At 39.9% G+C, this 14,554-nt stretch overlaps 2 non-coding genes across 2 annotated transcripts; both read left to right on the top strand.

Moving 5' to 3' along the window:
• Positions 1-3,212: 3,212 nt before the first annotated feature.
• Positions 3,213-3,285, top strand: TRNAK-CUU (transfer RNA lysine (anticodon CUU)). Its single transcript has one exon. It is a non-coding gene; the product is annotated as a tRNA-Lys (tRNA).
• Positions 3,286-7,609: 4,324 nt separating this feature from the next.
• On the top strand, positions 7,610-7,682 carry TRNAK-CUU (transfer RNA lysine (anticodon CUU)). Its single transcript has one exon. It is a non-coding gene; the product is annotated as a tRNA-Lys (tRNA).
• Positions 7,683-14,554: the final 6,872 nt, after the last annotated feature.

Below are 14,554 nucleotides of genomic sequence, written 5' to 3'. Positions count from 1 at the left end.
ATGATGTGTAATGGGGCAATACCACACCTTAATGTATTCACTGTAAAAGAAAAAGTATGTATCATCTTACTATAAAATAAAGTGGAGAAAACACAAATAAGACTTTTTTCCACACAGGTTTAATCGGCTATTTCCTGATATTCTTCAATGCGTTCTGATATTGACTGGTAATTGTGTTTGATACTTTCTTAGACTATTTCTGCCTCTGGCTGATGTGTATTTTCTTTCCAAACTCCACCAGAGCCTATGATTACACAGCATCCTATCTGTGGAAAACGGCAGTGCAGGGATAGGGAAGAAAACTATAGGTATCCAAAGGAGCCCGGCTAGCTTAGTCGGTAGAGCATGAGACTCTTAATCTCAGGGTCGTGGGTTCAAGCCCCACGTTGGGCGAAAACAACTAAAATTGTAGGACTTTTTGACCAAAAAAATACATCCTATCTGTGGAAAACGGCAGTGCAGGGATAGGGAAGAAAACTATAGGCATCCAAAGGAGCCCGGCTAGCTCAGTCGGTAGAGCATGCGACTAATCTCAGGGTCGTGGGTTTGAGCCCCACGTTGAGCGAAAACAACTACAATTTTAGTGCTTTTTGACCAAAAAAATAGAAATTGAAAGTCTCTTTACAATATTTGCAATATTTTCATTGTTAACATGCAATATATGAATGCATGTCTGGATGATGTGTAATGGGGCAATACCACACCTTAATGTATTCACTGTAAAAGAAAAAGTATGTATCATCTTACTATAAAATAAAGTGGAGAAAACACAAATAAGACTTTTTTCCACACAGGTTTAATCGGCTATTTCCTGATATTCTTCAATGCGTTCTGATATTGACTGGTAATTGTGTTTGATACTTTCTTAGACTATCTCTGCCTCTGGCTGATGTGTATTTTCTTTCCAAACTCCACCAGAGCCTATGATTACACAGCATCCTATCTGTGGAAAACGGCAGTGCAGGGATAGGGAAGAAAACTATAGGTATCCAAAGGACCCCGGCTAGCTCAGTCGGTAGAGCATGAGACTCTTAATCTCAGGGTCGTGGGTTCGAGCCCCACGTTGGGCGAAATCAACTAAAATTGTAGGACTTTTTGACCAAAAAAATACATCCTATCTGTGGAAACCGGCAGTGCAGGGATAGGGAAGAAAACTATGGGCATCCAAAGGAGCCCGGCTTGCTCAGTCGGTAGCGCATGAGACTCTTAATCTCAGGGTCGTGGGTTCGAGCCCCACGTTGGGCGAAAACAACTAAAATTTTAGTGCTTTTTGACCAAAAAAATAGAAATTGAAAGTCTCTTTACAATATTTGCAATATTTTGATTGTTAACATGCAATATATGAATGCATGTCTGGATGATGTGTAATGGGGCAATACCACACCTTAATGTATTCACTGTAAAAGAAAAAGTATGTATCATCTTACTATAAAATAAAGTGGAGAAAACACAAATAAGACTTTTTTCCACACAGGTTCAATCGGCTATTTCCTGATATTCTTCAATGCGTTCTGATATTGACTGGTAATTGTGTTTGATACTTTCTTAGACTATTTCTGCCTCTGGCTGATGTGTATTTTCTTTCCAAACTCCACCAGAGCCTATGATTACACAGCATCCTATCTGTGGAAAGCGGCAGTGCAGGGATAGGGAAGAAAACTATAGGCATCCAAAGGAGCCCGGCTAGCTCAGTCGGTAGAGCATGAGACTCTTAATCTCAGGGTTGTGGGTTCGAGCCCCACGTTGAGCGAAAACAACTAAAATTGTAGTGCTTTTTGACCAAAAAAATACATCCTATCTGTGGAAAACGGCAGTGCAGGGATAGGGAAGAAAACTATAGGCATACAAAGGAGCCCGGCTTGCTCAGTCGGTAGCGCATGAGACTCTTAATCTCAGGGTCGTGGGTTCTAGCCCCACGTTGGGCGAAAACAACTAAAATTGCAGTGCTTTTTGACCAAAAAAATAGAAATTGAAAGTCTCTTTACAATATTTGCAATATTTTCATTGTTAACATGCAATATATGAATGCATGTCTGGATGATGTGTAATGGGGCAATACCACACCTTAATGTATTCACTGTAAAAGAAAAAGTATGTATCATCTTACTATTAAATAAAGTGGAGAAAACACAAATAAGACTTTTTTCCACACAGGTTTAATCGGCTATTTCCTGATATTCTTCAATGCGTTCTGATATTGACTGGTAATTGTGTTTGATACTTTCTTAGACTATTTTTGCCTCTGGCTGATGTGTATTTTCTTTCCAAACTCCACCAGAGCCTATGATTACACAGCATCCTATCTGTGGAAAACGGCAGTGCAGGAATAGGGAAGAAAACTATAGGCATCCAAAGGAGCCCGGCTAGCTCAGTCGGTAGTGCATGAGACTCTTAATCTCAGGGTCGTGGGTTCGAGCCCCACGTTGGGCGAAAACAACTAAAATTGTAGTACTTTTTGACCAAAAAAATACATCCTATCTGTGGAAAACGGCAGTGCAGGGATAGGGAAGAAAACTATAGGCATCCAAAGGAGCCCGGCTAGCTCAGTCGGTAGAGCATGAGACTCTTAATCTCAGGGTTGTGGGTTCGAGCCCCATGTTGGGCGAAAACAACTAAAATTGTAGTGCATTTTGACCAAAAAAATACATCCTATCTGTGGAAACCGGCAGTGCAGGGATAGGGAAGAAAACTATGGGCATCCAAAGGAGCCCGGCTTGCTCAGTCGGTAGCGCATGAGACTCTTAATCTCAGGGTCGTGGGTTGGAGCCCCACGTTGGGCGAAAACAACTAAAATTTTAGTGCTTTTTGACCAAAAAAATAGAAATTGAAAGTCTCTTTACAATATTTGCAATATTTTGATTGTTAACATGCAATATATGAATGCATGTCTGGATGATGTGTAATGGGGCAATACCACACCTTAATGTATTCACTGTAAAAGAAAAAGTATGTATCATCTTACTATTAAATAAAGTGGAGAAAACACAAATAAAACTTTTTTCCACACAGGTTTAATCGGCTATTTCCTGATATTCTTCATTGCGTTCTGATATTGACTGGTAATTGTGTTTGATACTTTCTTAGACTATTTCTGCCTCTGGCTGATGTGTATTTTCTTTCCAAACTCCACCAGAGCCTATGATTACACAGCATCCTATCTGTGGAAAACGGCAGTGCAGGGATAGGGAAGAAAACTATAGGCATCCAAAGGAGCCCGGCTAGCTCAGTTGGTAGAGCATGAGACTCTTAATCTCAGGGTCGTGGGTTCGAGCCCCACGTTGGGCGAAAACAACTAAAATTTTAGTGCTTTTTGACCAAAAAAATAGAAATTGAAAGTCTCTTTACAATATTTGCAATATTTTGATTGTTAACATGCAATATATGAATGCATGTCTGGATGATGTGTAAAGGGGCAATACCACACCTTAATGTATTCACTGTAAAAGAAAAAGTATGTATCATCTTACTATAAAATAAAGTGGAGAAAACACAAATAAGACTTTTTTCCACACAGGTTAAATCGGCTATTTCCTGATATTCTTCAATGCGTTCTGATATTGACTGGTAATTGTGTTTGATACTTTCTTAGACTATTTCTGCCTCTGGCTGATGTGTATTTTCTTTCCAAACTCCACCAGAGCCTATGATTACACAGCATCCTATCTGTGGAAAGCAGCAGTGCAGGGATAGGGAAGAAAACTATAGGCATCCAAAGGAGCCCGGCTAGCTCAGTCGGTAGAGCATGAGACTCTTAATCTCAGGGTCGTCGGTTCGAGCCCCACGTTGAGCGAAAACAACTAAAATTGTAGTGCTTTTTGACCAAAAAAATACATCCTATCTGTGGAAACCGGCAGTGCAGGGATAGGGAAGAAAACTATAGGCATCCAAAGGAGCCCGGCTAGCTCAGTCGGTAGAGCATGAGACTCTTAATCTCAGGGTCGTGGGTTCGAGCCCCACGTTGGGTGAAAACAACTAAAATTGTAGTGCATTTTGACCAAAAAAATACATCCTATCTGTGGAAACCGGCAGTGCAGGGATAGGGAAGAAATCTATGGGCATCCAAAGGAGCCCGGCTTGCTCAGTTGGTAGCGCATGAGACTCTTAATCTCAGGGTCGTGGGTTCGAGCCCCACGTTGGGCGAAAACAACTAAAATTTTAGTGCTTTTTGACCAAAAAAATAGAAATTGAAAGTCTCTTTACAATATTTTCATTGTTAACATGCAATATATGAATGCATGTCTGGATGATGTGTAATGGGGCAATACCACACCTTAATGTATTCACTGTAACAGAAAAAGTATGCATCATCTTACTATAAAATAAAGTGGAGAGAACACAAATAAGACTTTTTTCCACACAGGTTTAATCGGCTATTTCCTGATATTCTTCAATGCGTTCTGATATTGACTGGTAATTGTGTTTGATACTTTCTTAGACTATTTCTGCCTCTGGCTGATGTGTATTTTCTTTCCAAACTCCACCAGAGCCTATGATTACACAGCATCCTATCTGTGGAAAGCGGCAGTGCAGGGATAGGGAAGAAAACTATAGGCATCCAAAGGAGCCCGGCTAGCTCAGTCGGTAGAGCATGAGACTCTTAATCTCAGGGTCGTGGGTGCGAACCCCACGTTGGGCGAAAACAACTAAAATTTTAGTGCTTTTTGACCAAAAAAATAGAAATTGAAAGTCTCTTTACAATATTTGCAATATTTTGATTGTTAACATGCAATATATGAATGCATGTCTGGATGATGTGTAATGGGGCAATACCACACCTTAATGTATTCACTGTAAAAGAAAAAGTATGTATCATCTTACTATAAAATAAAGTGGAGAAAACACAAATAAGACTTTTTTCCACACAGGTTTAATCGGCTATTTCCTGATATTCTTCAATGCGTTCTGATATTGACTGGTAATTGTGTTTGATACTTTCTTAGACTATTTCTGCCTCTGGCTGATGTGTATTTTCTTTCCAAACTCCACCAGAGCCTATGATTACACAGCATCCTATCTGTGGAAAACGGCAGTGCAGGGATAGGGAAGAAAACTATAGGTATCCAAAGGAGCCCGGCTAGCTTAGTCGGTAGAGCATGAGACTCTTAATCTCAGGGTCGTGGGTTCAAGCCCCACGTTGGGCGAAAACAACTAAAATTGTAGGACTTTTTGACCAAAAAAATACATCCTATCTGTGGAAAACGGCAGTGCAGGGATAGGGAAGAAAACTATAGGCATCCAAAGGAGCCCGGCTAGCTCAGTCGGTAGAGCATGCGACTAATCTCAGGGTCGTGGGTTTGAGCCCCACGTTGAGCGAAAACAACTACAATTTTAGTGCTTTTTGACCAAAAAAATAGAAATTGAAAGTCTCTTTACAATATTTGCAATATTTTCATTGTTAACATGCAATATATGAATGCATGTCTGGATGATGTGTAATGGGGCAATACCACACCTTAATGTATTCACTGTAAAAGAAAAAGTATGTATCATCTTACTATAAAATAAAGTGGAGAAAACACAAATAAGACTTTTTTCCACACAGGTTTAATCGGCTATTTCCTGATATTCTTCAATGCGTTCTGATATTGACTGGTAATTGTGTTTGATACTTTCTTAGACTATTTCTGCCTCTGGCTGATGTGTATTTTCTTTCCAAACTCCACCAGAGCCTATGATTACACAGCATCCTATCTGTGGAAAACGGCAGTGCAGGGATAGGGAAGAAAACTATAGGTATCCAAAGGAGCCCGGCTAGCTCAGTCGGTAGAGCATGAGACTCTTAATCTCAGGGTCGTGGGTTCGAGCCCCACGTTGGGTGAAATCAACTAAAATTGTAGGACTTTTTGACCAAAAAAATACATCCTATCTGTCGAAAACGGCAGTGCAGGGATAGGGAAGAAAACTATAGGCATCCAAAGGAGCCCGGCTAGCTCAGTCGGTAGAGCATGAGACTCTTAATCTCAGGGTCGTGGGTTTGAGCCCCACGTTGGGCGAAAACATCTAAAATTTTAGTGCTTTTTGACCCCAAAAATAGAAATTGAAAGTCTCTTTACAATATTTGCAATATTTTCATTGTTAACATGCAATATATGAATGCATGTCTGGATGATGTGTAATGGGGCAATACCACACCTTAATGTATTCACTGTAAAAGAAAAAGTATGTATCATCTTACTATAAAATAAAGTGGAGAAAACACAAATAAGACTTTTTTCCACACAGGTTTAATCGGCTATTTCCTGATATTCTTCAATGCGTTCTGATATTGACTGGTAATTGTGTTTGATACTTTCTTAGACTATTTCTGCCTCTGGCTGATGTGTATTTTCTTTCCAAACTCCACCAGAGCCTATGATTACACAGCATCCTATCTGTGGAAACCGGCAGTGCAGGGATAGGGAAGAAAACTATGGGCATCCAAAGGAGCCCGGCTTGCTCAGTCGGTAGCGCATGAGACTCTTAATCTCAGGGTCGTGGGTTCGAGCCCCACGTTGGGCGAAAACAACTAAAATTTTAGTGCTTTTTGACCAAAAAAATAGAAATTGAAAGTCTCTTTACAATATTTGCAATATTTTGATTGTTAACATGCAATATATGAATGCATGTCTGGATGATGTGTAATGGGGCAATACCACACCTTAATGTATTCACTGTAAAAGAAAAAGTATGTATCATCTTACTATAAAATAAAGTGGAGAAAACACAAATAAGACTTTTTTCCACACAGGTTTAATCGGCTATTTCCTGATATTCTTCAATGCGTTCTGATATTGACTGGTAATTGTGTTTGATACTTTCTTAGACTATTTCTGCCTCTGGCTAATGTGTATTTTCTTTCCAAACTCCACCAGAGCCTATGATTACACAGCATCCTATCTGTGGAAAGCGGCTGTGCAGGGATAGGGAAGAAAACTATAGGCATCCAAAGGAGCCCGGCTAGCTCAGTCGGTAGAGCATGAGACTCTTAATCGCAGGGCCGTGGGTTCAAGCCCCACGTTGGGCGAAAACAACTAAAATTGTAGTGCTTTTTGACTAAAAAAATACATCCTATCTGTGGAAAACGGCAGTGCAGGGATAGGGAAGAAAACTATGGGCATCCAAAGGAGCCCGGCTTGCTCAGTCGGTAGCGCATGAGACTCTTAATCTCAGGGTCGTGGGTTTGAGCCCCACGTTGGGCGAAAACAACTAAAATTTTAGTGCTTTTTGACCAAAAAAATAGAAATTGAAAGTCTCTTTACAATATTTGCAATATTTTGATTGTAAACATGCAATATATGAATGCATGTCTGGATGATGTGTAAAGGGGCAATACCACACCTTAATGTATTCACTGTAAAAGAAAAAGTATGTATCATCTTACTATAAAATAAAGTGGAGAAACACAAATAAGACTTTTTTCCACACAGGTTTAATCGGCTATTTCCTGATATTCTTCAATGCGTTCTGATATTGACTGGTAATTGTGTTTGATACTTTCTTAGACTATTTCTGCCTCTGGCTGATGTGTATTTTCTTTCCAAACTCCACCAGAGCCTATGATTACACAGCATCCTATCTGTGGAAAACGGCAGTGCAGGGATAGGGAAGAAAACTATAGGCATCCAAAGGAGCCCGGCTAGCTCAGTTGGTAGAGCATGAGACTCTTAATCTCAGGGTCGTGGGTTCGAGCCCCACGTTGGGCGAAAACAACTAAAATATTAGTGCTTTTTGACCAAAAAAATAGAAATTGAAAGTCTCTTTACAATATTTGCAATATTTTGATTGTTAACATGCAATATATGAATGCATGTCTGGATGATGTGTAATGGGGCAATACCACACCTTAATGTATTCACTGTAAAAGAAAAAGTATGTATCATCTTACTATAAAATAAAGTGGAGAAAACACAAATAAGACTTTTTTCCACACAGGTTTAATCGGCTATTTCCTGATATTCTTCAATGCGTTCTTATATTGACTGGTAATTGTGTTTGATACTTTCTTAGACTATTTCTGCCTCTGGCTGATGTGTATTTTCTTTCCAAACTCCACCAGAGCCTATGATTACACAGCATCCTATCTGTGGAAAGCGGCTGTGCAGGGATAGGGAAGAAAACTATAGGCATCCAAAGGAGCCCGGCTAGCTCAGTCGGTAGAGCATGAGACTCTTAATCGCAGGGTCGTGGGTTCAAGCCCCACGTTGGGCGAAAACAACTAACATTGTAGTGCTTTTTGACCAAAAAAATACATCCTATCTGTGGAAACCGGCAGTGCAGGGATAGGGAAGAAAACTATGGGCATCCAAAGGAGCCTGGCTTGCTCAGTCGGTAGCGCATGAGACTCTTAATCTCAGGGTTGTGGGTTCGAGCCCCACGTTGGGCGAAAACAACTAAAATTTTAGTGCTTTTTGACCAAAAAAATAGAAATTGAAAGTCTCTTTACAATATTTGCAATATTTTGATTGTTAACATGCAATATATGAATGCATGTCTGGATGATGTGTAATGGGGCAATACCACACCTTAATGTATTCACTGTAAAAGAAAAAGTATGTATCATCTTACTATAAAATAAAGTGGAGAAAACACAAATAAGACTTTTTTCCACACAGGTTTAATCGGCTATTTCCTGATATTCTTCAATGCGTTCTGATATTGACTGGTAATTGTGTTTGATACTTTCTTAGACTATTTCTGCCTCTGGCTGATGTGTATTTTCTTTCCAAACTCCACCAGAGCCTATGATTACACAGCATCCTATCTGTGGAAAACGGCAGTGCAGGGATAGGGAAGAAAACTATAGGCATCCAAAGGATCCCGGCTAGCTCAGTTGGTAGAGCATGAGACTCTTAATCTCAGGGTTGTGGGTTCGAGCCCCACGTTGGGCGAAAACAACTAAAATTTTAGTGCTTTTTGACCAAAAAAATAGAAATTGAAAGTCTCTTTACAATATTTGCAATATTTTGATTGTTAACATGCAATATATGAATGCATGTCTGGATGATGTGTAATGGGGCAATACCACACCTTAATGTATTCACTGTAAAAGAAAAAGTATGTATCATCTTACTATAAAATAAAGTGGAGAAAACACAAATAAGACTTTTTTCCACACAGGTTTAATCGGCTATTTCCTGATATTCTTCAATGCGTTCTGATATTGACTGGTAATTGTGTTTGATACTTTCTTAGACTATTTCTGCCTCTGGCTGATGTGTATTTTCTTTCCAAACTCCACCAGAGCCTATGATTACACAGCATCCTATCTGTGGAAAGCGGCTGTGCAGGGATAGGGAAGAAAACTATAGGCATCCAAAGGAGCCCGGCTAGCTCAGTCGGTAGAGCATGAGACTCTTAATCGCAGGGCCGTGGGTTCAAGCCCCACGTTGGGCGAAAACAACTAAAATTGTAGTGCTTTTTGACTAAAAAAATACATCCTATCTGTGGAAAACGGCAGTGCAGGGATAGGGAAGAAAACTATGGGCATCCAAAGGAGCCCGGCTTGCTCAGTCGGTAGCGCATGAGACTCTTAATCTCAGGGTCGTGGGTTTGAGCCCCACGTTGGGCGAAAACAACTAAAATTTTAGTGCTTTTTGACCAAAAAAATAGAAATTGAAAGTCTCTTTACAATATTTGCAATATTTTGATTGCAAACATGCAATATATGAATGCATGTCTGGATGATGTGTAAAGGGGCAATACCACACCTTAATGTATTCACTGTAAAAGAAAAAGTATGTATCATCTTACTATAAAATAAAGTGGAGAAACACAAATAAGACTTTTTTCCACACAGGTTTAATCGGCTATTTCCTGATATTCTTCAATGCGTTCTGATATTGACTGGTAATTGTGTTTGATACTTTCTTAGACTATTTCTGCCTCTGGCTGATGTGTATTTTCTTTCCAAACTCCACCAGAGCCTATGATTACACAGCATCCTATCTGTGGAAAGCGGCAGTGCAGGGATAGGGAAGAAAACTATAGGCATCCAAAGGATCCCGGCTAGCTCAGTTGGTAGAGCATGAGACTCTTAATCTCAGGGTCGTGGGTTCGAGCCCCACATTGGGCGAAAACAACTAAAATATTAGTGCTTTTTGACCAAAAAAATAGAAATTGAAAGTCTCTTTACAATATTTGCAATATTTTGATTGTTAACATGCAATATATGAATGCATGTCTGGATGATGTGTAATGGGGCAATACCACACCTTAATGTATTCACTGTAAAAGAAAAAGTATGTATCATCTTACTATAAAATAAAGTGGAGAAAACACAAATAAGACTTTTTTCCACACAGGTTTAATCGGCTATTTCCTGATATTCTTCAATGCGTTCTGATATTGACTGGTAATTGTGTTTGATACTTTCTTAGACTATTTCTGCCTCTGGCTGATGTGTATTTTCTTTCCAAACTCCACCAGAGCCTATGATTACACAGCATCCTATCTGTGGAAAGCGGCTGTGCAGGGATAGGGAAGAAAACTATAGGCATCCAAAGGAGCCCGGCTAGCTCAGTCGGTAGAGCATGAGACTCTTAATCGCAGGGCCGTGGGTTCAAGCCCCACGTTGGGCGAAAACAACTAAAATTGTAGTGCTTTTTGACTAAAAAAATACATCCTATCTGTGGAAAACGGCAGTGCAGGGATAGGGAAGAAAACTATAGGCATCCAAAGGAGCCCGGCTAGCTCAGTTGGTAGAGCATGAGACTCTTAATCTCAGGGTTGTGGGTTCGAGCCCCACGTTGGGCGAAAACAACTAAAATTTTAGTGCTTTTTGACCAAAAAAATAGAAATTGAAAGTCTCTTTACAATATTTGCAATATTTTGATTGTTAACATGCAATATATGAATGCATGTCTGGATGATGTGTAATGGGGCAATACCACACCTTAATGTATTCACTGTAAAAGAAAAAGTATGTATCATCTTACTATAAAATAAAGTGGAGAAAACACAAATAAGACTTTTTTCCACACAGGTTTAATCGGCTATTTCCTGATATTCTTCAATGCGTTCTGATATTGACTGGTAATTGTGTTTGATACTTTCTTAGACTATTTCTGCCTCTGGCTGATGTGTATTTTCTTTCCAAACTCCACCAGAGCCTATGATTACACAGCATCCTATCTGTGGAAAGCGGCAGTGCAGGGATAGGGAAGAAAACTATAGGCATCCAAAGGAGCCCGGCTAGCTCAGTCGGTAGAGCATGAGACTCTTAATCTCAGGGTCGTGGGTTCGAGCCCCACGTTGAGCGAAAACAACTAAAATTGTAGTGCTTTTTGACCAAAAAAATACATCCTATCTGTGGAAAACGGCAGTGCAGGGATAGGGAAGAAAACTATGGGCATCCAAAGGAGCCCGGCTTGCTCAGTTGGTAGCGCATGAGACTCTTAATCTCAGGGTCGTGGGTTCGAGCCCCACGTTGGGCGAAAACAACTAAAATTTTAGTGCTTTTTGACCAAAAAAATAGAAATTGAAAGTCTCTTTACAATATTTGCAATATTTTCATTGTTAACATGCAATATATGAATGCATGTCTGGATGATGTGTAATGGGGCAATACCACACCTTAATGTATTCACTGTAAAAGAAAAAGTATGTATCATCTTACTATAAAATAAAGTGGAGAAAACACAAATAAGACTTTTTTCCACACAGGTTAAATCGGCTATTTCCTGATATTCTTCAATGCGTTCTGATATTGACTGGTAATTGTGTTTGATACTTTCTTAGACTATTTCTGCCTCTGGCTGATGTGTATTTTCTTTCCAAACTCCACCAGAGCCTATGATTACACAGCATCCTATCTGTGGAAAACGGCAGTACAGGGATAGGGAAGAAAACTATAGGCATCCAAAGGAGCCCGGCTAGCTCAGTCGGTAGAGCATGAGACTCTTAATCTCAGGGTCGTGGGTTCGAGCCCCACATTGGGTGAAAACAACTAAAATTTTAGTGCTTTTTGACCAAAAAAATACATCCTATCTGTGGAAAACGGCAGTGCAGGGATAGGGAAGAAAACTATAGGCATCCAAAGGAGCCCGGCTAGCTCAGTCGGTAGAGCATGAGTCTCAGGGTCGTGGGTTCGAGCCCCACGTTGGGCGAAAACAACTAAAATTGTAGTGCATTTTGACCAAAAAAATACATCCTATCTGTGGAAACCGGCAGTGCAGGGATAGGGAAGAAAACTATGGGCATCCAAAGGAGCCCGGCTTGCTCAGTCGGTAGCGCATGAGACTCTTAATCTCAGGGTCGTGGGTTCGAGCCCCACGTTGGGCGAAAACAACTAAATTTTTAGTGCTTTTTGACCAAAAAAATAGAAATTGAAAGTCTCTTTACAATATTTGCAATATTTTGATTGTTAACATGCAATATATGAATGCATGTCTGGATGATGTGTAATGGGGCAATACCACACCTTAATGTATTCACTGTAAAAGAAAAAGTATGTATCATATTACTATAAAATAAAGTGGAGAAAACACAAATAAGACTTTTTTCCACACAGGTTTAATCGGCTATTTCCTGATATTCTTCAATGCGTTCTGATATTGACTGGTAATTGTGTTTGATACTTTCTTAGACTATTTCTGCCTCTGGCTGATGTGTATTTTCTTTCCAAACTCCACCAGAGCCTATGATTACACAGCATCCTATCTGTGGAAAGCGGCAGTGCAGGGATAGGGAAGAAAACTATAGGCATCCAAAGGAGCCCGGCTAGCTCAGTCGGTAGAGCATGAGACTCTTAATCTCAGGGTCGTGGGTTCGAGCCCCACGTTGGGCGAAAACAACTAAAATTGTAGTGCTTTTTGACCAAAAAAATACAAATTGAAAGTCTCTTTACAATATTTGCAATATTTTCATTGTTAACATGCAATATATGAATGCATGTCTGGATGATGTGTAATGGGGCAATACCACACCTTAATGTATTCACTGTAAAAGAAAAAGTATGTATCATCTTACTATAAAATAAAGTGGAGAAAACACAAATAAGACTTTTTTTCCACACAGGTTTAATCGGCTATTTCCTGATATTCTTCAATGCGTTCTGATATTGACTGGTAATTGTGTTTGATACTTTCTTAGACTATTTTTGCCTCTGGCTGATGTGTATTTTCTTTCCAAACTCCACCAGAGCCTATGATTACACAGCATCCTATCGGCTTGCTCAGTCGGTAGCGCATGAGACTCTTAATCTCAGGGTCGTGGGTTCGAGCCCCACATTGGGCGAAAACAACTAAAATTTTAGTGCTTTTTGACCAAAAAAATAGAAATTGAAAGTCTCTTTACAATATTTGCAATATTTTGATTGTTAACATGCAATATATGAATGCATGTCTGGATGATGTGTAATGGGGCAATACCACACCTTAATGTATTCACTGTAAAAGAAAAAGTATGTATCATCTTACTATAAAATAAAGTGGAGAAAACACAAATAAGACTTTTTTCCACACAGGTTAAATCGGCTATTTCCTGATATTCTTCAATGCGTTCTGATATTGACTGGTAATTGTGTTTGATACTTTCTTAGACTATTTCTGCCTCTGGCTGATGTGTATTTTCTTTCCAAAATCCACCAGAGCCTATGATTACACAGCATCCTATCTGTGGAAAACGGCAGTGCAGGGATAGGGAAGAAAACTATAGGCATCCAAAGGAGCCCGGCTAGCTCAGTCGGTAGAGCATGAGACTCTAAATCTCAGGGTCGTGGGTTCGAGCCCCACATTGGGCGAAAACAACTAAAATTTTAGTGCTTTTGGACCAAAAAAATACATCCTATCTGTGGAAAACGGCAGTGCAGGGATAGGGAAGAAAACTATAGGCATCCAAAGGAGCCCGGCTAGCTCAGTCGGTAGAGCATGAGACTCTTAATCTCAGGGTCGTGGGTTCGAGCCCCACGTTGGGCGAAAACAACTAAAATTGTAGTGCATTTTGACCAAAAAAATACATCCTATCTGTGGAAAACGGCAGTGCAGGGATAGGGAAGAAAACTATGGGCATCCAAAGGAGCCTGGCTTGCTCAGTCGGTAGCGCATGAGACTCTTAATCTCAGGGTCGTGGGTTCGAGCCCCACGTTGGGCGAAAACAACTAAAATTTTAGTGCTTTTTGACCAAAAAAATAGAAATTGAAAGTCTCTTTACAATATTTGCAATATTTTGATTGTTAACATGCAATATATGAATGCATGTCTGGATGATGTGTAATGGGGCAATACCACACCTTAATGTATTCACTGTAAAAGAAAAAGTATGTATCATCTTACTATAAAATAAAGTGGAGAAAACACAAATAAGACTTTTTTCCACACAGGTTTAATCGGCTATTTCCTGATATTCTTCAATGTGTTCTGATATTGACTGGTAATTGTGTTTGATACTTTCTTAGACTATTTCTGCCTCTGGCTGATGTGTATTTTCTTTCCAAACTCCACCAGAGCCTATGATTACACAGCATCCTATCTGTGGAAAGCGGCTGTGCAGGGATAGGGAAGAAAACTATAGGCATCCAAAGGAGCCCGGCTAGCTCAGTCGGTAGAGCATGAGACTCTTAATCTCAGGGTCGTGGGTT

Source organism: Ambystoma mexicanum, chromosome 4q, assembly GCF_040938575.1.
Source record: "Ambystoma mexicanum isolate Mex_15411 chromosome 4q, UKY_AmexF1_1, whole genome shotgun sequence".
NCBI classification, from domain to species: Eukaryota; Metazoa; Chordata; class Amphibia; order Caudata; family Ambystomatidae; genus Ambystoma; species Ambystoma mexicanum.
Note: the sequence above shows the minus strand (reverse complement) of the source record. Positions and strands in the feature narration are given on the sequence as shown.